General features: G+C 38.5%; 1 long non-coding RNA gene across 2 annotated transcripts in view; it reads left to right on the plus strand.

Moving 5' to 3' along the window:
• LOC141582832 (uncharacterized) overlaps nt 1-24,646 on the plus strand; it is a 410,126-nt gene that overhangs the window by 24,435 nt on the left and 361,045 nt on the right. The window lies entirely within an intron of this gene.

Here is a 24,646-nt window from a genome sequence, read left to right on the forward strand (position 1 = left end):
ACTCAGGAGGGTGAAGTGGGAGGATCACTTGAACCTGGGAGGGAGGTGGAGGTTGCAGTGAGCCAAGATCACACCACTGCACTCTATCCTGATGCAGTGAGACCTTGTCTCAAAAAAGAAATAAAAGTGAGTTACTAATGCTACTATCACCTGCCTTGTCAGTGACGACCCTTTCCAAAAAGGTGGTTTAGCTGTCATCTCCAAAATGTAAAAGCTCTGAGTCTGTTAGACTTTCAACGTGTTTTTCTTATATAAACGTGCCACCTTTGAGCCACTGCATCCCCTACATTGGAAAGAAAAAATAAAGAAAGTGTAGAGAGTTAGATTCCTGAACAGAAAGGTGCTTTTTGTAATGTCAAGCAGTTACTGATTTCCAAGTATGTATTCAAAAGAGTATAAACCACCTGGCTGAGTTCAATTGTGCCTATCCATAAAATGCCAGATGGCCCCGAGACACCAGTTTTGCCTACTAATCAAAAGCAATGTCATGTATATACCAGCATAATGTGTAGATTGATAAAGTTATGCAATTCTTGTGGGAGTAGGGGAGTTTTATAACTGAACCAGCTTCTACACCTTCACAATTTGTAATGTTTACAGGCTGCTTTGGGATTTTTTTCTCTGAGGATAAATCAATCCCTTTAATCTCATTACCATCTATACATCACTGAGGTATTTTGCTCTGTGCTTTTTGCTGGTTTGCAGGATGATGGGAATTCTTCCTTCTGGATGCCAAACCAGCATATGTAAGGAACTATCGGGCAGCCTCAGACTCCTGGGAGCCCCCTCACACACAGAGATCTCTAATCCCCGACCCACCAACATTACAAAATAAACTAACAGGGATTTGGGACTATACTGCTGTCCAGAAAACAGATTTAGAGAAAAATTTCCCTGAAATTAGCCCTAGGAGAGGTGGCAGAGTTGACTAATCCATCTCAGTATCCTTTATTTGCCTGTTTGCTTGGGAAGGGTAGTTGATATTTACTGCTAACCACCATATGCCTTAAAGAAATCCTGCAAAATAATTAACTTCACAATTTACTGATGACAAAAACTATTTCATGTGACTTGGATAAAAGCGATTACATTTCTATTTTTCTAAAAAACAGGAGAGATGCTAAATTGTAATAACCTTGGACAGTGGTATTACTTTTAACAGGAATATATTATACGTAAGCTGCAGTGAAAGAATAATTACCTCATCTATTCATGTGAATATTGTTTGTCTCATTTCTGTGCTTCAGTTCTTCATTTTTTTAATCTAATGAAATCATGTATTTTAGAACTAGGATCACCTAGTTCTAATTTTGAGGACACACATTTTGGAAGATTATGAAAAAATCATATGTTTTTGGCTTTTTCATAAGCAATTGAATTACTCTTCCCAGGAATAAAACCTTTTTTCCATAAAATCTGCACTCTGTAGTCATGATAATATTAATTCCAGTTTTCAAAATGATGAGGAAATCAGCATACTGAATTAATTTCTAAAGGTGTTACTATTAGAACTGCCTGCCACTGTATTAATACTAACGGTGTGAATTCTTTCTGCAGTGGAGGTTAGAGTCCATTTTTAAAATAGCTCAATAAGGGATCTAGGGAGAATGAAAGACCCAGATATCCATTTATATTTTCAGCCTTTTAATACAATTGTAGTAGAGAGATGCAGTGTCTCACTCCTAGAGAACTAACTGTACATGACCCAGAATGTTTGTGTCTGCTTCATGCTCTTTCTCACAATAATTAGGAATATCCTTTTGTATTTTATAGATCTGCCTGCTCTGCTTAGTTTAAGATTTCAGACAGTGCCTAATAAAACTTGTTTCAGTATTTGATGACTCGCTAGGGCTACTGGCTTATCCTTGTTCAAACTGTCAGAAACTCATCAGTGCCTCTTTAGATCATAGCATTTCTGCCCATACTCCATGCAGGTGATGGCAGTTCCTGTCTGAGGTGGAGTCTGACTTGATTGCCACCCTTGTCTGGGCAGACAGTCTATCTGTTCTCAAATCTCATGAAGCCCAGCATCCTAAGGAGAGCAAAATTCTGTAACTGCAAACATAGCTTCTTATCTCTCAAATATATCCAGATATTTATATTAAGTTCTAAGGAATCTCCATCGGTTAAAACCAGCAATTACATTCCAATGTAACATGACTGATGATTTGAAGAGATTGGGGCCTTACTTGATTGTATCTAAATGCAACTTAATTCTCTTCTTGTTCAAATATCCTGTATTCTCTGTCTTGGTTTATTGCATAGTTTTTTTGCAGAAATTCTGACTCAAAGTCCTTATTTTATGGGTTATTTTGTGAATCCACTTTATATTCTAGGTCCAGACCCCTTTCTGTATGCTGGCATTACCTACATCGTGCATTCATATTTGCATACATAGCTCCCTGTGTTTTCCTGCCCATTTCCCTCTGACCTGCCCATTTTGCTAACTCCTCCTCACCTGCATCACGCAGTTAAACATTGCCTACTGTGTATCACTTTCTTGACTTCCCTACCGGCTTCCTCATTCTAAGCTCTGTGGCATCCCTCCATATGTTGAATTGTGGTGGCTTAAGGTGTGTATCTCTGTTCTACCACGAATTCCTTAAAAACAGTATCAGGTTTCAATCATCTTTGTGTTTTCAAGTTCTCATACAGTGGTAAGACCATAATAATATATACTTGCTTGTTTCATTTGAATTAACATTTCCTGCTGCTTTGCTCCTACAGCTCTGTTCTGACTCTGATTTTTAGTCACATTACCACAGGGTCATATCAGCTAAGAGCATGCTTCTACAGTATCTTCTCCATTCTCTTAAAATGGACGCATCAACATCTCATCACTTCTGGTGTGGGATGTGGGCATGTTATGAGCAATCTAACCTCAAACTCTTGTTCACCTGATTTTCCTTGTCTGAAAGCTCTTGCTCTCCCTCCCACTTCATCCACCTCCATCAAATTCCACTTGTCCTACTTTTCCATCCATGTCTACCTTGACCTCACATTTGCCTTGTACTTCCCTGGGATTGGTTCTCAGTGGTGCTTATGACTCTGTATGATTTGTTTACTTGCATGGTTGTAAGGCCTTGTTCATCCTGACTTTCTGCTTTCCCAGAGAGATACAGGAGCTTTGAGAACAGAAACACCTGTGTGTTTTTCACCTCTTTGTGAAAGTCTTTATCAGGAATAATTATGTTCCCCATGTCACTCTGCAATAACCTCTAATAACTGTGTATTCAGCACCTGGTGAGTTATTGTCACATCTCTGTAATTCATGCTCTCTCCTTCTCTCCATCCTTGAGCCTCTTTCTCTTCCTCTCTCTCTCTCTCTCTCTCTCTCTCTCTCTCTCTATATATATATATATATATATATATATATATATCTGTCTCTTTATCTCTCTCTCCTCATTCTTTCTTCTCTTTTTGTTAATTTCTCATTTTAAATGTTGATCTTATACCTTCAAATTAAGAGCAATAAGGAGGAGGAGGAGCGGGAAGCATTGGTGGGCACTTATGAGAAGAGCTCCTTTTTTATGCCCCTCCCTGACTTTAGCACCATCTCTCTTCACCTGGCACCCTCCCATATATCACCTACCTAATCAACCTATATTCTCAATTTACAAGGATCACAAGTTTTCTTGTGCTTCTCTGCCTTTGCACAAACTGTTTACTTCACTTAGGATGCCCTCTGTATTAGTCTATTCTCACACTGCTGATAAAGGCATTCCTGGGACTGGGTAATTTGTAAAGAAAAAGATGTTTAATGGACTCACAATTCCATGTGGCTGGGAGGCCTCACAATCGTGGTGGAAGGCAGAAGGCATTTCTTTCTTTCTTTCTTTCTTTCTTTCTTTCTTTCTTTCTTTCTTTCTTTCTTTCTTTCTTTCTTTCTTTTTTTGAGATGGAGTTTCACTCTTGTTACCCAGGCTGGAGTGCAATGGCACAATCTCGGCTCACTGCAACCTCCGCCTCCTGGGTTTAAGCAATTCTCCTGCCTCAGCCTCCCAAGTAGCTGGGACTACAGGTGCGTGCCACCATGCCTAGCTAATTTTTTTATTTTTAGTAGAGACGGGGTTTCACCATGTTGACCAGGATGGTCTGAATCTCTTGACCTCGTGATCCACCTGCCTCGGCCTCCCAAAGTGCTGGGATTATAGGAGTGAGCCACTGCGCCTGGCCAGGCATTTCTTACATGGCAGCAGGCAAGAGAGAATAAGAGCCAAATAAAATAGAAACTGTTTATAAAACCATCAGCTCTTATGAGACTTATTCACTACCTCGAGAACAATAAGTTGGAAACTGCTCCCATGATTCAGTTATCTCCCACCAGGTTCCTTCCACAACAGGTGGGAATTATGAGAGCTACAATTCAAGATGAGATTTGGGGGGAACCCAGCCAAAGCATATCACCTTCCTTTCTCCCCTGTCTTGTTTGTTTGCCTTGGAATCTCCCTACTGGTCCTTTGGACCAGCTAAATTCCTCTATTTGAGTTGGTGACTCAAATTACATCCTTCCTAGATGAGGGAGAAATAGAAGCCCCCTCCTGTCTGTCTTCTTGATCTTCTATTATAATGCTTATCAATTGGTTCATTACTGGTTATTTTCATACACATGATATTTATGTACATAAAGTCACTGCTGATTTACATACATGAACCTGCCCAGATTTTGGATTTTTTTCTTGTTCTTTCTTGTGTCCTAATAGCATGCAGTGTAACTGGTACATCCCAACCACAAAATAATGACTGAAAGCACTTCCACTGCAGGCAGACTTCAGGGCCTTGACTATGTATTCAGCCTTGGGCTTCCTTTTGATTGAAAGGAGGTGACCTTCCTTCATGAACAGTAAGCACAGACAGCATCAATAATTTTTATTTTAAGAATTGAATTGCTTATTTTTAAAATATGTCCTATTTTTATGAGCTTGTCATATCTTGTAAACAAGCTAGTGACCTTCTTCCAGACTATCGTGAGAGTACTGGCAATTTTCTTTAGGTGTACTTTGGTAGCATTTCATTAGGGTGGAGTTATACTACTCTTTAAAAAGCAAGTATTATGAATATGGAGTGTTGTGGGGGTTCCTGTTTTGAGCAGTTCCAGAGGGCCATGGTGTAGTGGAATCAGATTAGGCTAGTTTGGGGGTAAATGAAATTGGAATCTCAGTTTTGTCTTTAGCCTGATGTATGACTTGGTCATGTCCCCTGAATGTATAGTTCCCTCGTTTGTATAATATAGTATGCCAGAATTTAACAAGAAATCATTTGAAAATGCTTTGTAAGCATAAAGCAGAATAGAAACATAAGGGTTTAATAACATTGAGTTACTTAAATTTATTTCACTGTATTTTCCAGTATATAAACCTGCTGATTATTATTGTCATATTAATTTTGTTTCTTCATATTTCTTTTCTCTACCTCCTCCTCTTCTCTTTCTCCTTCTTTCTCTCTTCCTCCTTCTTCTCCTTGTCCTTCTCTCATTTCTTTTTCTTTCTTTCCTCCTCCTCCTACTTCTTCTCCTCTCCATCTTCTTTTTTTTTCTCCTGTTCCTTCTTCTCTTCTTCCTCTTCCTTCTCTTCTTGTCTTTTAAGGTGATGCCTTCTATTGACCTGTGCTCCCTCGGATAGGAGGTTTTTGTTCAACAGCTCAGTGGGATGCTCCCTGCAATAAAGAACTTTAGGAATTTTTGTTTGAATAGATTTTTTCATGGAAAGAGGAAACAAAAGGTAAAATAAAAGGTAGACAGTATTGTTGGGGCAACTCTACGTCCCAGACACTGTTCCTGCTGCTTTCCACAGTGATTCATTCGATTCTGTCAGTAGTCTTTGTGGTAGACACAACCAACTTCCTTTTATAGGAAGTTACATAACCAGCCACCCATGAGACAGGATTTCCCCTATGCCTATAAAACCCAGAGCCTGTGCAAAAGACTTTAATACATGCTTTTGATACACTTAATCATAGAGAGGTACTCAAAGAGTAATTTGGGGGCCCTAGTTAAAGAAATCAAAATAAGACAAAACTCAGTCTGTATGGGTGAACACTTCTAACATCTATACTTGGCATCTGTACCAACATGTGACCTAGACGTACCCCTGGCTCTGCTTTATAATATTGGGTCCCAGTCATTTGTTCTGGCTCTCCATCTTGCCACCCCTGATAAGCTTAGTATTTAGTTAAAAGAAAATTCCTACAGAGAAAAGTATTACTGACGATGGGTCTCCTAATTCATGTTCTTTCCTTTCTAATATCTTTGTTTTATTTTGACTGACATTTTAACATGAAATATTCTTCTGTCTAAAGTAAAATATCTCTATGTAATTTCCTTCAAGGTAATGAATTTTTTACAAGGAAATACTGTTTTCTTTGGGGCCTTATTTCTATTACTTTACCTTGCTGCTGCTTTGTTATTTATTTATAGTTCTGTTCTTTGTTTGAGAACATTGCTTTGCCATATGTTTCTACCTTTGTTTTTCTTGCAGATGGCTTTTTTCCCCTTCTGTTTAATTTCTTTGAGATAGTTGTGTCCTATGTATTTTCATATGCACCTCATTGTTTTTTCATGACACTTCATAAACCATGATTCATGTCACGCTGAGCAGAATCATTATGTGAATTTTCTAAATCTGTTTCTTGCATAACAAATGCGTGCATCCATGTGGGAATTCTGTGGAATGTCTGATACTGATAAAGTTGGTTGACACTTCAACACTGGTTTTCAATTTTTTCCCTAAATGTTTACAGAAACTCATAAAAAGCAATCATGCATAGCACAATATGTTTTTATTTTTGTTCTTAAAAAGATTGTCTTGCCTATTAGATATGACATGAACCCTCATGATTCAGTTCCCTACATGTAGGTCTTCTACAGCATTTTTTTTTTTTTAAAAAGCATCTAAAAACTTTCAAAGATATTTAGTTGGGAAGTAAAGCAGAGATATTGTAAAAATATGACTATTTTAAATTTAGCTATTGCAGATAGTCAGCTACAAAGAGTAGTGGTTCTAAATTTTACCGTTTTGCTGATGCCCTGTTTCTCTCTGACTTCAAACTTTGTCAGTGCACCGCATTCTTCCCTGAGGAGAGTCAATAAAGTGGGCAACTTTGAAAAAGTATTTGCTTTTCAGCTAGGAGATGGAAAATACACAGACATGCACATGCCTGCACATATACATATACATGCACATAGATGCATATATGCACACACACACATATCCACACCCGAATGTGTCTGTGTATATACAAACATATATCTAGGATGGTAATGAATGGTTTGTCTGCAGCTTGACTAATATAGTTGACAGTAGGATCTGTGCAGAAGTGAAGAGGAACAGAAGGGCAGAAAAGTGAAGAAGCCTCTAGAACCCCAGTTTTTGGCTAATTTGAGGGCAGGACAGAGCATAAACCTAGGGTATGGAGCAGTGTGTAATACGAGCTTTCTGGTAGCTTCAGTGGATAGAAGTTGCCATTGAAGGTTAGAGATTTCTATCAAGGTTTAGGCAGGAGAAAGTAGAAATCAAGTCCCTCTGTGAGGTGGGAAGAATGCTAGCAGGAAGAGTACCCATGGTTTCCTTGGCAGAGCCACCTAGACCAAAATTTGGGTTTATTTTCTATTTCCAGTAGGAAAGTAAGTTGGAAAGCAGAATTAAGGCAGAGCTCAGCAGGAAGGCCCAATTTTAAGTGGTCCTTAGCTCAGCTGAACTTTCTTGCTAACAAGGCAGTGCATATTCACTGAGAAAAACACATTTCAAAATAGATAATGAAATGGAAAATAAGTAACATCCAAGTAATTACCAAGATTTACATTCAAGTTTTATTTTTCATTAATTAGAGATGAGTGGGCATTTTCTCTTTGGGATAACTTATTGATGTGCCATGTCAGAAAATCAGGTTTATGTACCATTGAGGGAGAGCTCATTGGTCTACAGGATGCGGATGGACTGAGACCCAGGGGATCAGTGCGACATCAGCTACAAGTGTTTGGACTGGGTTTGTGGGCAGCAGGAAACATGTCACATGCATGGGGAAGGTGTGGATGAGGAGACCTGAACTAGTAAAATGTTAATTGTGTGTGGAGGTGTCAAGGATTCTGTGAAGGAAAAGTACAGGTAGCTAACAAGTTAGCTGGTAGTTCGAGTCAGGGAGAGTTAAGAGCACCTGAATTATAAAGATGAAGGTGGAAATAAAGAGAAGAGAAAGATTTGAGAGCTCTCAGGAAGTAGAATGCAGATAATGTGGATGCTGATGAGAGCTCTTGGGTGAAGAAGGACAGATATTGTGAGAAATGAAGTTCTGTGTCCCAGTGACCAAAATGAGTGCAAGCTGACAGTTCTCATATGGATTTAGCTGGGAGGCAATCATAGGCCTCAGTGTTGGGCATTCAGGGAAATGGAAAAGACATGAGAATAGGCTGTGGCAGGCTAAGGAACTAACTTCATTTTTGAAATGGCTTCAAGGAAAGGTGGCCCATACCCTATATTCCTGTTGTTCATACAGGTACCATCCTTTATTTCATTTCTACATACTCTTTATGATCAAAAATAAGACACAATGTCAAAATAATGACCTGGTTCATGAGATCTGTATTTTCATGGCTTTTCAGATTCCTTTGCCATCTTTCTTGGGTTCAGCATTCTTAGAGCAGTGTCCAAGTCTTAGGTTGGTAATTCCAGTTCATCAAGGAAAGCTGGCATTGCATCTACAATCCATTGCAAGAAAGATGCTATAGTTGAAAGCTATTATAAGAGAACCAGAGAATGTCAAGAGGAACAGATTATTGTGCTAAAGTACAACATTAAGATACACTCTGCACAGTGTTTCCAAGCAGCTCTTGGAAGTAACAGATGGCTTCTATAAGGGAATGATATAAGAAAAGTACCTAAGTCATTTTCAACTTTGGCATGCAGGGATTTTTAACTCTCTAAATATAAATTCTATTACATTATGACAGATTATAATCTCTAACATCAAGCTTGATGCTAGAAGGGAATTTGAAAGTAGGTCCTCCATTTCAACTCTTCTACTTTTAAATCCTGACTATACCTTTTAAGACAGGATTTAAACAAAACAAAACAAAACAAAACAAAACAAAACAAAACAAAAAGGAGTTCAAAGGAATCTCATAATTCAACCTGGTCTGTTATACAAAGTGCATTGAGAGATTCATCCGCCAATCCCATGGGACAATGTAGAAAAGAGGTAGATCCTGAAATAACAGTGCTCCTTTGTTGGGCGTTTTATGCTCAGACTACACATAACACTACCCTGACAAGCCATTCATCTCAGCCTTCTCTGTCTTGCATTATGTTTGTAATATCTTTAGTCAGGCAAGTGTGGTAAATAGCCTAAATTTCTGAAGTAAGTCTCGGTAGGTAAAGATGAAAAAAATTCGTAACTGGTTAAAGTAGATTACAAATATAATCAAGTACAAAATCATTACATCAAGCCCTTATGCTTATAGCATTAAAATATAAGTGAACTAGCCATCATTTTTGAAGTTAATTTCATAAACATTTTATGAATTTTAAAAATGATAGAAAAATGGGTACAATGATGGGGATAATTTGTCTTGTGTATTTCCCACAAGAGGAATTTTTTTCTTTTTTTTCTTTTTTTTTTTTTTTTTTGAGACAGAGTCTCACTCTGTCACCAGGCGCCAGGCTGGAGTGTAGTGGAGATCTTGGCTCACTGCAACCTCTGCCTCCCAGCTTCAAGCAATTCTCCTGCCTCAGCCTCCTGAGTTGCTGGGACTACAGGCACACACCACCACACCCAGCTGATTTTTTGTGTTTTTAGTAGAGACGGGGTTTCACCATGTTGGCCAGGATGGTCTCGATCTCTTGACCTGGTGATCCACCCGTCTCGGCCTCCCAAAGTGCTGGGATTACAGGCGTGAGCCACCGCGCCCAGCCAAGAGAAATTTTTTGTAAGTTAATTTTTTAATGCTGTGTGAAAGGGCATAAAATTTTGAATTACAAGTCTTGGGTTTGTGTTCTGGGTCTACCATTTAACTCTGATTCACAGAAAGATCATTTTCATGTAGGACTTTCAGCTAAATCATCTATAAAGAGGAACTGCTAATATAAGCCCTTCTGTTGGGTTGCTGCAAGAGCCTCACAGATAGCTAATGAGTGTGAAAGAATGTAGTCAGCTGCAGAGCTCAGTACAAATTTACAGATGTCATAAAAGTATATAGTCATTGACTTAAATAGTAATATATATACATTTTCTTTTAAAACTTTATTCATGAGAAATTAAGTATTCCTTGAGTAGTAATTCTAACTCCTTGAACAGTAAAGCTGAGTGCCCTTTCTTTTCCTGTAATACACCATTTGATAGCAAGACAATAATGTTTAAGACTTTCCAAGGTTTAATGGATAATGGAAATTAGAGCTCTTTTTAAAAATTATCAAATTTGTCCTTGAATAGAAAGACATTGCAGTCAAATCACTATTTGGTTTGCTTGTCTTATTCCAACTTTCTAAGCTATTTCCTAGAGAATCATTGAATATTTGCCACCTCTTTTGAAATTCACAAATGATATTTAGGAAAGAATTTTTATTTTAGAAAGATAAATGGTAACCAGCATTGAATGAGTATGTCTGGTGTGCAGAATATCTAGATAATGCTATATGACAGGAGGTCTGATGGGGCCGAAAATGAGAATAATAGAGAATTTTCAATGCTAGATAATGCTTTGATCTCCCCACCCACCTTCAATTAATTTACATCAACTGATTAATCTAAGGACCTAGGGACACTAGGAGCAGGACAGGAAGCCTTAGGGTCAACAGTTGCAATACATAGACGTGTGTGGTGGCTTGCGGGGCAGGAGTCAACGAGGGAGAAGATATGGAGGGAGGGATTGAGACATCTTCAAGAGCCAAATTCCCAAAGTTGAAGATGTATCCCCTGAGGACACGCTCATCCTACAAGGAAGAACTCGGCAACACCGTGGAAATGTTTTAAGGGAAACACAGGTTTATCCACTACCCTGGCTTTTGGAAGAACTCAGGGAGTAAGAGATAAAACAGCTATTTCTGTACTAAGAGCCACTAGGAAGCAATTGTTCCTCTTTTCCTGGGTGATAGCCAGTCTGCCTGTGTCATGTAGAATTCTGGTTGCTTCTTTTATGCCATGAAGGGCAAGGACGTCTTTGTGTTGCTGCAGCTGCTACAGCCTTTCCCAGGCATTTCCTGTTCCACAAAATTGTAATTTTCCTGATTATGAAAGCTGTTTGAAGATTTCTTGATGTACAGTGGAAATCGTGCTGAATGATAAAATCTCTCTACTGTAAGAAGAGTGAGATATTAGAAGACCCAGGGAGAAACGACCAGGATCATTTAACATTGCTTGAATCATTTCCACTGCTTTCTGTATTGAAGGAAAGATTAGGGGTAGAGAAGATAAGAATCATGGCATTGCTTCTCTTTGCCTTTCCTTTGGTCAGCCCCTATTCCTTGATTCTGTCTCATGTTCCCATTTTAAAGGTAAGCAGTATTGGTTGCTTGAGGATAGTTTGTCCTATCACAATCCTTAGATAATTGATAATACATATTCAGAGATAATCCATTCCATGCAAGGTGAAACTCCAAGTTCCTGGGAGCCAAAAACCTCAAAGGAAAAACAGAGAAATCTTATCGGATGAGAATGTTCTTCTGAATGCATTTAATATTCTCAAAGGATTTTCTTGGAAGGATGGCTAGGGAAAGAATGCCACATTGCTGGCATATGGTCAGAGGCATAGAGGAGATTTAAGAATCCTAGGAGAGGAGAGGACTGGATTACTCTAACATTATATTCATTCTGCAGGCCAGGAGCTTATGCACATGCATTACATGAAAAATAAAGACTGTTTCAAACAGAAGATAAAACATTGCAAAGCATCCTGGGCCATCTTAGAATTTGTATGTCCTGGAAATGATTCCCTCCAGTTTTTATCCAGTGCTGTGATTCTCTGCTTGAACCCAGTTTTGGCAGAACTTTTTTTTTTATGCCCAGGGTGTCAGAATTAAGCTCACGGCTATGATGTTTGTCTTCCAGGAAGTCACTGGCACATTTCCACTCTTGGTTTGTTTTCAGATTTGTCACTTGGCTGACCTCCAAGCCTGCCCATCAGCCAGAAATCAAGAAGCCTACAAGTCACAGCTGGATCCATTGGTGGAACAAAGCTCAGCTGCCAATTTCAGAAAAGAAAGAACATTCTGCTCAGGAGTCACATTTAATTATGCAGAATTTACGTATTTTATTTTTTGTAACTCTTACATCTTAAACCATAAATGTGAGCTAATGAAAGATATGTGTGAAATACCTAGCAGGGTTAGGCAGAGAGGAGACACAAAATGAAATCCATCTTGTTTGTTCCTCTTGTACTTCTCCCTTACTTTACAAGTAGAGTAATAACTTGTTAGAGGTGGTTAATTAATGTAAACTTCCAAAAACAGTATCAACACAAAATGGTGCTCATATGTTTGTGAATGAAGATAGGAGGATACGATTAGAAAAATGTAATCTACTTTCCCCGAAAGACCCAAGATGAATGTCTAATTGTACATTTTCATAGTGGACTAGGTTAAGCTATACAAAATAACAAGAGCCTTCTAATTATTAGAATGTAACATGTTTTATAAAAGTGTAACTCACTGCCCCAACCAATGCTACAGCAAAATCACAACTAATCTTATTTCAAATATAATTTTAGAAATATGTTAGGAGCATCTGAAGTACATGCAGATCAAATAAGGAAACTAAGAAGGTGCATTGAACATCTAAACAGCTCCATAGCCAGTCAGTAGGTTTCGGAATTCAACTCTGAAAACTTCACCAATGCTTTAATCTTCTTCCCATCATATATTTTCCATGATCTTATTCAGAATGTAGAAACTGTGTTCCTATTGTTAGTACTGAGGAAGAAATAGATAAATATATATTATAAGCTAAAAATTCACAGAGTAAACAGATGATCAACAGAATGGGAGAAAATAGTTGCAAACTATACCTCTGATAAGGAACTTATATTAGTCCATTTTCATGTTGCTGATAAAGACATACCCAAGACTGGGCAATTTACAAAAGAAAAAATTTTATTGGACTAAAAGTTCCACATGGTTTAGGAGGCCTCACAATCATAGTGGAAGGTGATAAGCACATCTCACATGGCTGCAGACAAGAGAAAAGAGCTTGTGCAGGGAAAGTCCGTTTTTAAAACCATCAGATCTCATGAGACTTATTCACTATCATGAGAACAGCATGGGAAAGACCTGACCCCATGATTCAATGACTTCCCACTGGGTTCTACCCACAACATGTGGGAACTCAAGATGAGATTTGGATGGGGACACAGCCAAACCACATCAGAGCTAATACGCAGAATCTACGGGTAACTCAGATCAGCAAGCAAAAAAGCAAATAATCCCATTGAAGTGGACTAACTACGTGAACAAACACTTCCCTGAAGATGATATATAAATGGCCAAGAAACATATGAAAAAATGCTCAACATCGCTAATCATAAAGGAAATGCAAATTAAAACTACAATAACATACCACCTTATCTTAGCCTGAATGGTCATTATTAAAAAATCAAAAAACAATAGCTGTTGGCATGAATGTGATGAAAGCAAAACACTTATATACTGCTGGTAGAACTGTAAATCAGTACAGCCTGTATGGAAAACAATATAGAGATTCTCAAAGGATTCAGTGTAGATTTACTATTTGATCCAGTGATCCCACTACTAGGTATCTGTCCAAAGAAAAAAATGTCATTATATTTAAAAAGCACCCACATACACATGTTTATTGTAGCACAATCCATAATTATAAAGGTATGGAATCAACCTAAGTGCCCACCAATCTATGTGTGGCTAAAGAAAATGTGTTTTATACATACACAAACACATGCACACACACACACACACACACACACACACAGGCACACACACACCATGGAATACTACTCAGCCATAAAAAAGAATGAAATAGTATCTTTTGCAGCAACTTGGATAGAATTGCAAGCTATTATCCTAAGTGAAGTAACTCAGGAATGGAAAACCAAATGCCACATGTTCTCACTTGTAAGTAGAGGCTAAGCTGTGACTATGCAAAAACATACAGACTAATGTAATGGACATTGGAGACACAGAAGAGGAGAGAATGGTAGGAGGTAGGGGATGAAAAATTACCTGTTGGGTACAATGTATGCTATTTGGGTGAGGAGTACACTAAAAGGCTGGACCTTGCCACTGTACAGTGCATTCATGTAACCAGAAACTACTTGTACCCTCAAAGCTATTGAAATGACAATAAATTAATAAATGCTGTAAGCAAAATACAATATATGTCATAAACGCACAGAGCATGTATGTGATGCATTTATGTGATTTTAGCCATATTTGATGATTTGATATATGAGATTAGGAGGCCTTTAACTGGAATATACCTAGATTTTGGAGACGTGAGTTCTGTACTTCCTGCGTACTATGAAATTTCTGGATGCAAAACTTTTTAAATTTTGCAGTGCACAGCAAAATGGAACCATCTTTTCTGGGCACATGACAGAAATTAAAAGGAGCAGGGGCTAAGTTCAAAGGGATATAATTAATGTCCTAAAAGGGTTAAAGGCATAAACTTAATCATTCCATCATCAGGTGACCTGCCAGCATGAGAATATTGCTGAATCTTGTACAAGTTAGATTCAGGAGAAAGTGGTAATTCTTCCATGATTAGAATTACTTGTCAGGCTCACTTTAAGGATACATAAATCTGAGTTTTTCCTGGTGACAACTAGCCCAATCAAAGAAAGCATGTGTTAAATAGAATGAAATTACATTGTAAATCAATAAGCCCAAATTAGAATAGCACTGTACAACTTCCCTCAGTATTGTGATTCCAAAGTTTTGTTATACAAGTGAAGTTAGGAGACAGATTGGGAGACAGACATCGTAAATGTTAAAGAATGGTTGTGATGGAGGTTACTAAAGAGCTAGCTATACTGATAAAATGCATCAGATTGTTTAAACCTAAAATGTATGGAAATACAAATGTTGGAAACAAACATCTCAGGCAAGTTTTCTACAATGGTTTTGTGTGACTCCATTTAAACACAGATTACTAAAATTATTGTAAACTAGAAAGTACAGAATGTCCTGATAAAAGCTGAAGAAAGCATTGGAAGGGCATAATTCACATAAATCATGATCTGGGAACATCACTTAAAAGATGTAACAGCATTTTCTTATCACAGGGATCCTTGCCCACTGATGAACACTGAAACTTTCTGATGCAACTGTTCTTTACATTCTTTCTACCCTTTTATCTTGGAATGCAGCCGAGGATACTTGACATAGTGTGTTGCACAGTGACCACTTCACAAATTGTGAAACTGACTTTGCAAAACTTATATCAATGAGAAAATTATGACAGTGAAAGAGATCTGAGCTAATCCACCCCCATCTTACCTTTCCCTTAATTATTCCTGCATTATTGGGCCTAGCTGATCAATCAAGGGCATGGTCTGCAAACTATCTCAATAACTGATCTTAGGTTTTACAATAGTGATGGTTATTCCCAGGAGCAATTTGGAGAGGTTCAGATACTTGAAGCAAGAGATTGCATGACCCCTAAACTGTAATTTATAATCTTGTAGCTAATTTGTTACTTCTACAAAGGCAGGCAAGAAGGGGGTCTATTCAGGAAAGGGCCATTATCAATTTTGTTTCAGAGTTAAATGAGAAACTAAATTTCTTCCCAAGGTTAGTTCAGCCTATACCCAGTAATGAAGAAGGACAGCTTACAGGTTAGAAGCAAGATTGGGTCAGTTGGGTCTGATCTCTTTCACTGTCATAATTTCCTCAGTTATAATTTTTGCAAAGGTGGTTTCAAATCCATACTTATTTTTATCAGAGAATTCTGTGAAGTATTGTTCTATGATTTCAAAATATTATGTTAGCTTTTGACAGCTTGGGAACACACTGATTCTATAAATTATGGCAAACTGTGCTTGCTATGGTTTCCTATTTTATTACATCACATGATTATCATGACAGTGTACAGTCTTATTTTCCTTTCTTTTGAGATTTGTTGTTAGGAATTGCATCTTTTGGAATGTCAATTTCAGTGATATTTATTGGCTATTTACTAAGCAGGTATTATGTAGAGCTACTAAAATAAGCAAACATCTAACTTGGAAAGAGCAAAACAAAACCAAATGAGGAAAATGCAATAGGAAAGGGGTGTAAAAATGCACTAAATATTTTCCTGAACTCTACATTCATTGTACTTATTTTTCTTTGTCACTGTTTGTATAATACAGGATATAATTAATTATAATTTGGGTTTTTTGTTTTGTATTGTTTTGCCCCTGCCTGTGCCTGAAACTGCCTTTGCAAATTATGACTGAGACAGTGAAAGAGATCTAACTTAATCTACTCCATCTTGCTTCCAACCTTCAAGCTGTCCTTGTTCATTCCTGGGTGTAGGCTGAACTAGCTTTGGGAGAAACTCAGTTTATAGTTTAAAACAAGGATAATAACAACTCTTTCCCAAAGCAGGCCTCTTTGCCTGGGGACTAGATTGCCTTTGTAGGACTAACATTAGCCACAAGATTAGAAATTATGGTTTAGGAGTCATGCAGCTGGAAGCTACAAGATTCTGACCCTCCCCAAACTGCTCCTAAGATCAGTGTCTGAGGTATTTTGCAGACCCTGCACTTGCTAGATCAGCTGGCACCACCCAGATCAGTAAACTGGATCATCAGATCTTGTGCCCCCACCCGCCAACCCAGAAACTGACTCAACACAAGAGGACTGCTTCAACTCCCTATGATGTCATCCCTGACCAGTTAGCACTCCTGGCTCATTGGCTTCACCCCGTCCACCAAGTTGTTAAAGTCTCTGCTCCTGGAATGCTCCTAGAGACTGATTGGAGTAATAACAAAACTTTGGTCTCTCACATAGCTGGCTTTGTGCGAATTGCTTTTTCTCTGTTGCAGTTCCCATATTGAGAAGTTGACTATGTCCGGGTAGCAGGCAAGGTGAACCCATTGGGAGATTACAAATTTGGGTGCTCATTTGGGATTGCCCTTGTGGCTACCTCTGCCCATGGTTTGGTACCAGTCTTTTTTGAGGTTTCCCTTTTAATGAAAATAAGCCCCCAAAGCATTTCTTTTCTAACAGAGTGCAGCCTGTAAAATCAATGTGCAGACATAGATAAGCAAGCTAGACACTTACACAGGTCAATGATGGCAGCTATGCTAATAGGAAAAGGCTACTAAAAGCTAGGCATATCCAACATAATTGGCTCCATCTTCCCTTTTCCTTGCCAACCACATGTGCAGTAGGTTGTTTTTTTCTGCCTTTGCTCCATCTTGGCCTTATTTTTTTTAAGCAAAGTATGTGACTGATGGACCTGCCATAATAATAATATTGCACTGAAATCTGGCATTAAAAAATTTAAGTAGGTATTTGGAGCTCCATGTATTGATTACAGTTTTTAAATTTGAAATAAATAACCCGCTTCCTTTGAATATGAGAATCTGTTTCCTTTTGACATTTAATTTACCCTGTTTAAAACGTGAGATGTAAAATGATGGTTTGTCAGTGAACTAGACTTTTTATTTTAGAATATTGAGGACTCGGAAGAGTATCATGAAATAACTCTTTGGTAAAGAGTGTCAACTTAAAAAATAAATTGCTGTATTCCAAAATAAAATTGTGTCAGAGACTGTAAGTAGTGCTTATTTAATCTTAATAACTCAAGATTAATATAAGCACTGGAATGTTTTATTTGCCGAAATGTGTATTACAATTAGTAATTTTTTTTTTAAAACAGCCGCAGCAAGAGTTGGCACTTATTCAGTTGTCTCTTCAACCCCTGTTATTCTGATGACCGAAGGAAAATCTTGAACCTACGTTATATGATACAAACATAACTTGAGCTACACTAAACCATATGACAGTGTTTTGATAATTCTTGTATAAATCAGTATATCTCTTCTATCAATAATCTGTTTGTTAAATGCTAGACCTTGTTTCTGTTAGCTTTTGAATGAAACCGAAACATGTCTATGAGAAAGTAACAATTGCAGAGTTATACACATGGTCAATTAAATTTTAACAATAAAGATAATTTAGTTTTAGATTTCACCTTTGAATCTGTATCAGTTCCAAAAATGTAGAAACATGGGCATGGAAAAGTACATTTTTCTCTAATAAAAAAAAGACAATGTGGCCGGGCCTGGTGGCTCACGCCTGTAATCCTAGCACTTTGGGGGGCCAATGGGGGTGGGTGGATCACCTGAGGTCAGGAGTTCAAGACCAGACTGGTCATCATGGTGAAACCCCATCTTTAAAAAAATAAATAAGTAAATAAAAACAAAACCTATTTTGTCTGTGCATTGTTTTATATTTACTCATTAGGTTAAAGAAGCAATTCCAATGAAAGTACGACTTCAAAAAATATATAATCTATGGCCTTAATAAAATTATTAAAAGCACCTTAACATCTGTGTTCTTGAAAAAAAAAATAAACTGTAAATGATTAAGACAACTGTGATGGTTAATACTGAGTGTCAACTTGCTTGGATTGAAGGATACAAAGTATTAATCATGGGTGTGTCTGTGTTCGTGTTGCCAAAAGAGATTAACCTTTGAGTCAATGGGCTGGGGAAGGCAGACCCATTTTTAATATGGTGGGTACCATCAGCTTCCAGCAAATATGAGGCAGGCAGAGAAATGTGAAAAGGCGAGCCTAGCCTAGCCTCCCAACCTACATCTTACTCCCATGCTGGATGCTTCCTACTCTTGATCACTGGGCTCCAAGTTCTTCAGTTTTGGTACTCAGACTGGCTCTCCTTGCTCCTCAGCTTGGAGATAGCCTATTATGTGACCTTGTGATCATGTAAGTTATGCTTAATAAACTCCTCTTCCTACACACACACACACACACACACACACACACACACACACACACCCCTATCTATCTATCTATCTATCTATCTATCTATATCCTATTAGTTCTGTCCCTCTAAGAGAACCCTAACTAATACAGATTTTGGTACCAAGAGTAGTTCTAGAGGAACAGAATATTAAGGATGGACTTCTTTTGTTGGTTTTGGTGTTTCTGGAGTTGGGTGCCTAATATGATTCAACCCAAATATGCAAAGGACTCTACTTCTAATAGTATGGAGAACACTGACAGTCCTTGGCATGAACTGTTTAGAAAGTTATGCAGAATAAATGCATTTGTCACTCCTGATTCACTACTCATGAAAGGCAAGGAGTTTAATGACTATACATAATGCCTTTGGCCATATGTGTAGAACCAAGGAACATAATGAAGTTGGTTGGTTGCTCCTAAGTTCAGTGGACAAAGTGATGTAAGAAAATAATAAACTCAGGGATTCTGTCTTCCAGCTTCAAAAGCAGATACTGAGCCTCAAATCTGCTAACATTGCCCTGAGTGAAAGTCTTACCTCCTGTAGAGAAAGAGCTGAAATTGTGGAAACACATACACGTGAGTGGCTGACCTGCAACAAAAGGTGCATGCACAGCCTCACCAAGTGTCTACTGTTAAAGTGAGGGCATTGATTGGAAAAGAAGATTATGTACTGGTTCATGGGCTGTACCCAATGGTTTGGCTGAATGGTCAGGGACTTGAAAGAAGCATGATTGGAAAATTGGTGACTAAGAAATTTGGGGAAGAGGTATGTGGATGGTCCTCTCTGAGTGGTAAAAAACTGAAGATATTTGTATACCATGTAAGTGCTCACCAACAGGTGAAGTAAGCAGAGGAGGAGTTTAATAATCAAGTGGACAATGACCCATTCTGTGGATTACACTCAGCCTCTTTCCGCAGCCATCCCTGTCATTGTCCAATGGGCCCATGAGCATAGTGGCCATGGTGGCAAGGATGGAGGTTATACATGGGCTCAGCAACATGGTCTTCCACTCACCAAGGCTGACCTGGCTATAGCCACTGCTGAGTGCCCAATTTGCCAGCAGCAGAGAGCAACACTGAGCCCTCAATATGGCACCATTCCTCGGGGTGATTAGTCAGTTGCCTCGTGGCAGATCGATTATACTGGACCTCTTCCATCATGGAAAAGGCAGAAGTTTGTCCTCAGTGGAATACAGTTACTCCATATATGGGTTTGTCTATCCAGCATGCAATGCTTCTGCCAAGACTACCGTCTGTGGACTCATGGAATGCCTTATCCACCATCATGATATTCCACACAGCATTGTCTGTGACCAAGGCACTCACTTTATGGCTAAAGAAGTGCAGCAGCCGGGCGCGGTGGCTCAAGCCTGTAATCCCAGCACTTTGGGAGGCTGAGGCGGGTGGATCACAAGGTCAGGAGATCGAGACCATCCTGGTCAGCACGGTGAAACCCCGTCTCTACTAAAAATACAAAAAATTAGCTGGGCATGGTGGCGCGTGCCTGTAATCCCAGCTACTCAGGAGGCTGAGGCAGGAGAATTGCCTGAACCCAGAAGGCGGAGGTTGCGGTGATTGCGCCATTGCACTCCAGCCTGGGTAACAAGAGCGAAACTCCGTCTCAAAAAAAAAAAAGAAGTGCAGCAATGGGCTCATGCTTATGGAATCCACTGGTCTTACCATGTTCCCCATCATTGTGAAGCAGCTGGATTGATAGAATGGTGGAGTGGCCGTTTGAAGTCACAATTACAATGCCAACTAGGTGACAATACTTTGCAAGGCTGGGGCAAAGTTCTCCAGAAGGCCAAATATATGGCCAGATCTCTGAATCGGCGTCCAATATATGGTACTGTTTCTCTCATAGCCAGGATTCATGTGTCCAGGAATCAAGGAGTAGAAGTTGAAGTGGCACCACTTGCCATCACCCCTAGTGACCCACTAGCAAAATTTTTGCTTCCCATTCCCATGACATTACGTTCTGCTGACCTAGAGGTCTTAATTCCAGAGGGAGGAGACACAACAATGTTCCCATTAAACTGGAAGTTAAGATTGCTAGGACACTTTGGACTCCTCTGACCTTTAGGTCAACAGGCTAAGAGTGGAGTTACAGTGTGGGCTGGGGTGATTGACCCAGACTATCAAAGTGAAATCAATCTACTACTCCACAACAGAGATAAGGAAGAGTATGCGTGGAATACAGGAGACCAATTAGGGCATCTCTTAGTATTATTGTGACCTCTGATTAAGGTCAATGGGAAACAACAACAGCCCAATCCAGACAGGACTACAAATGACCCAGGCCCTTCAGGAATGAAGGTTTGGGTCACTCCACCATGAAAAAAGAAGCAACCTGCTGAGGTGCTTGCTGAAGACAAAGGGAATACAGAATGGGTAGTAGAAGATAGTCATCAGTACCAGCTGTGACCACATGACCAGCTGCAGAAACAAGGACCATAATTGTTGCATTTCCTCCTTTTGTTAAAAACATGTTTGTGCATGTATACACTTGTACTAAGAAATTATCTTTGTTTTCCCTTTATCATGTGACACAAGATTTGTTGACATCATATCAGCATTTAAGTATTGTTAACTTTATGTAATAGTATTTGGATTGGGGATTGGTGTGATTCTGATTGTACAAAGGATAGTTGCATTGCATTAGGCATAATTATGACCTCATTATTGTCTTTATTTGAAGATTATGTATGATCTCAGGAGATGTGTATGGGTTCAAGTTGACAAGGGCTGGACTTATGATGTTTAATACTGAGTGTCAACTTGATTGGAGTGAAGGATATAAAGTATTAATCCTGGGTGTATCTGTGAAGGTGTTGCCAAAAGAGATTAACATTTGAGTCAGTGGGCTGGGGAAAGTAGATCCACCCTTGATCTGGTGGGCATAATCTAATCAGCTTCCAGTGAATATAAAACAGGCAGAAAAATTTGAGAAGGCAAGACAGGCCCAGTCTCCCAGCCTACATCTTTCTCCCGTGCTGGGTGTTTCCTGCTCTTGAACACTGGACTCCAGATTCTTCAGTTTTGGGACTTCAACTGCCTCTCCTTGCTCCTCAGCTTGGAGACAGCTTATTATGGGACCTTGTGATCATGTAAGTTAATACATACATACATATATGTGTGTGTGTGTGTGTGTGTATTAACAAAGGGGAGCATTAACTTATATCCTATTAGTTTTGTCCCTCTAAGAGAACCCTGACTAATACAACAACTGAGCAAGCTATCAGTGCTGAGCCACTGGTTTGTGGGTCAGTCATTTCCATGAAGACATCAAAATGCCATTTAGTTTGTTTTGGTCCACCATTCAATGATACCTCCTTTTAGCATTGAGTGAAAGTATTTTTTTAACGTTTATGTATGTTTACAATTATTTCATATCTGTGGCAAGGTAAATTACGCAGAGTGCTTTGTTTTTTAAGTTTAATATTTGTAAAATATGTGGAAGTTTAAGTATACTTGCATCTAAAAACTTGAATAATGAATTCTCCTACCTTTCCTTTTGTAATGTGCCGTTTTTGCACGTAACAACACACAAAATGTTCATTTGGAAACGCTGTATTTAGTAAATATGAAATTCAGAATATATTTAGAGTAAGTCAGTTAAATATATTCTTTTGCTGAGTTTCTGAAATTGTATTCATGAATCGTTCAAAACGCCATACCCCCATTGGGAGGAGAGGAGTGACTTCCTCTCATTTTTGCTTGTTCTTTTCATTTTAATTGGCTCCTATATAACACTCTTATCTTTTCAAGATTTTACATGTTTAAGAAAAGGGGGGAAAAAACCAAGTTCATTCAGCTTCTGTTTTTCTGCCTGCAATCACTTAGACAGGAATGAGTGAATCCTTGTGGGGAACATTTAATTCCTAAAGTTTGAATTTTCATAAAGGATTTTCCTTTTACCCAAATTGTGTGTTGGTATATAAGTCTAAGTACTACATCAGGTTTCAAGAAGATCCTTCATTGAGACCTCTTTCAGTAGTTACAGAGGCAAAATAAGCATGAGAGAGTTTTATCGTACATACCCAACTCTTCGACTATGTATTCTATAGTGGAAGGATGAGAAAAAGGCCACAATGCACTTAGGGATGGAACAGTTGATATTTATGCAACCCCTTACTACCTCAAGTTTGTAACTGTGTACTTGAAGTCACTTTGGCAGATATTCTGAAGGGAAAAAAGTTTTTACCCTTAAAAGTTATTAGGGGTGTGTGTATGTGTGTGTATAAATGCTTGTATACATATAAATATGAGTGTATATGTGTATATGTGCATATACATGTATGTATATACATATAATATGCCTATGTGTATACTTATATGCTTATGTATAATGTGAACATATGTACACACACATAAATATATATGACTTTATTTTTTAGAATTGTTTTTAGTTCATAACAAATTGATCTGAAGGTCTAGAGCTTTCTCATTTACCCCCTGTTCTTCCACCGTGGCATTTTCCACTATCCATATCCCCCACCAGGGTTGTGCCTTTCTTACACCCCATGAACTTACATTGACACATCATTATCACCCCAAGTCAAAAGATTATTTCAGAACTCACTCTTGATTTATTTTTTTTTAGTGACTATTTTTCTCATGTCACCTGTGTTATAGCCCCTGTTTTATTTTTCATAAAGAGCACATTTAATTTATACTTGTTTGTGACCATGAAATGTTAGGTTAGAATATCAGAAAGAAGTTGTACTAAAACAAACATGAAGATTCACTTTTCTCCTGAAAATGGTAAGACAGATAACTTTTATTTACATATATATGCTTGAAAAATTGCATTTAGAGCTTTTAAATTCTAGATTGAAGCACGTATTTTCTTTTGTTCCATAATAAGCACCTCCTTTGAAGAATGGCTGACATCAAGGGCATCATGTCTTCTAATACTGTCTCACTCAACAGCTGAATGTTGAAATGTACAGTCACAAAGCACTAAATATATTCTTAGAACATGGATGCAGTGAACAAAATTCAGAGGTCATATGCAAAGACAGCTCCCAAGAAAGTTTGCCCATAGACCAGTGGCAAGTCCTTTCCTTCAGCAACTGGAATCCAGGAGAAACAGAGTCTCTTGCGTCTGTCTCTTCGAGAGGGGTTCTCCTGGAGGGAAATGACCATCTCATTTCCCTGATGTTAGTTAAAATTTCATCTTGGATTGATAGTTCATATCTTTGTGAAGATAACCAAATTAAGGTGTGATCTAGTCAAATCACAAAATACTCGACTCGGTTCTTAGGAGGAGCTTAACTCTGCCCTCATTTCTGTGCACACACATGATTTATTGCACTCACAAAAGCTCTGACATGTAAAATTGAACCAGGCAGCACATTGCATTCTTATCCAGGTGAATCAGGGCTCTCTCAGTGCTGCCCACCCAAAGCACATTGAAATTAATTCTTCCTATATATTTGTAAAACAGTGATGATGGTATCTGTGTCAGAGGGTTACTGTGAGTGTCAGGGGAAACAATGATGGTGAGAAGCTTAGACATGCGGTACATGTTGATTAAATGTTAGCTATTAGTTACCGATATCGTCATGATTTTAGCTGATATATAGTAGTTGTAAATATGTATGGGGTAAATGTGCTATTTTGATATATAAGTATGTAAAGATTAAATCAGTGTAGTTGGGATATTATCTCCTCAAACTTTTATCACTTTTTGTGTTGAGAACACTGCAAATCT

The sequence above is a fragment of the Saimiri boliviensis genome, chromosome X (assembly GCF_048565385.1).
Source record: "Saimiri boliviensis isolate mSaiBol1 chromosome X, mSaiBol1.pri, whole genome shotgun sequence".
Taxonomy (NCBI): Eukaryota; Metazoa; Chordata; class Mammalia; order Primates; family Cebidae; genus Saimiri; species Saimiri boliviensis.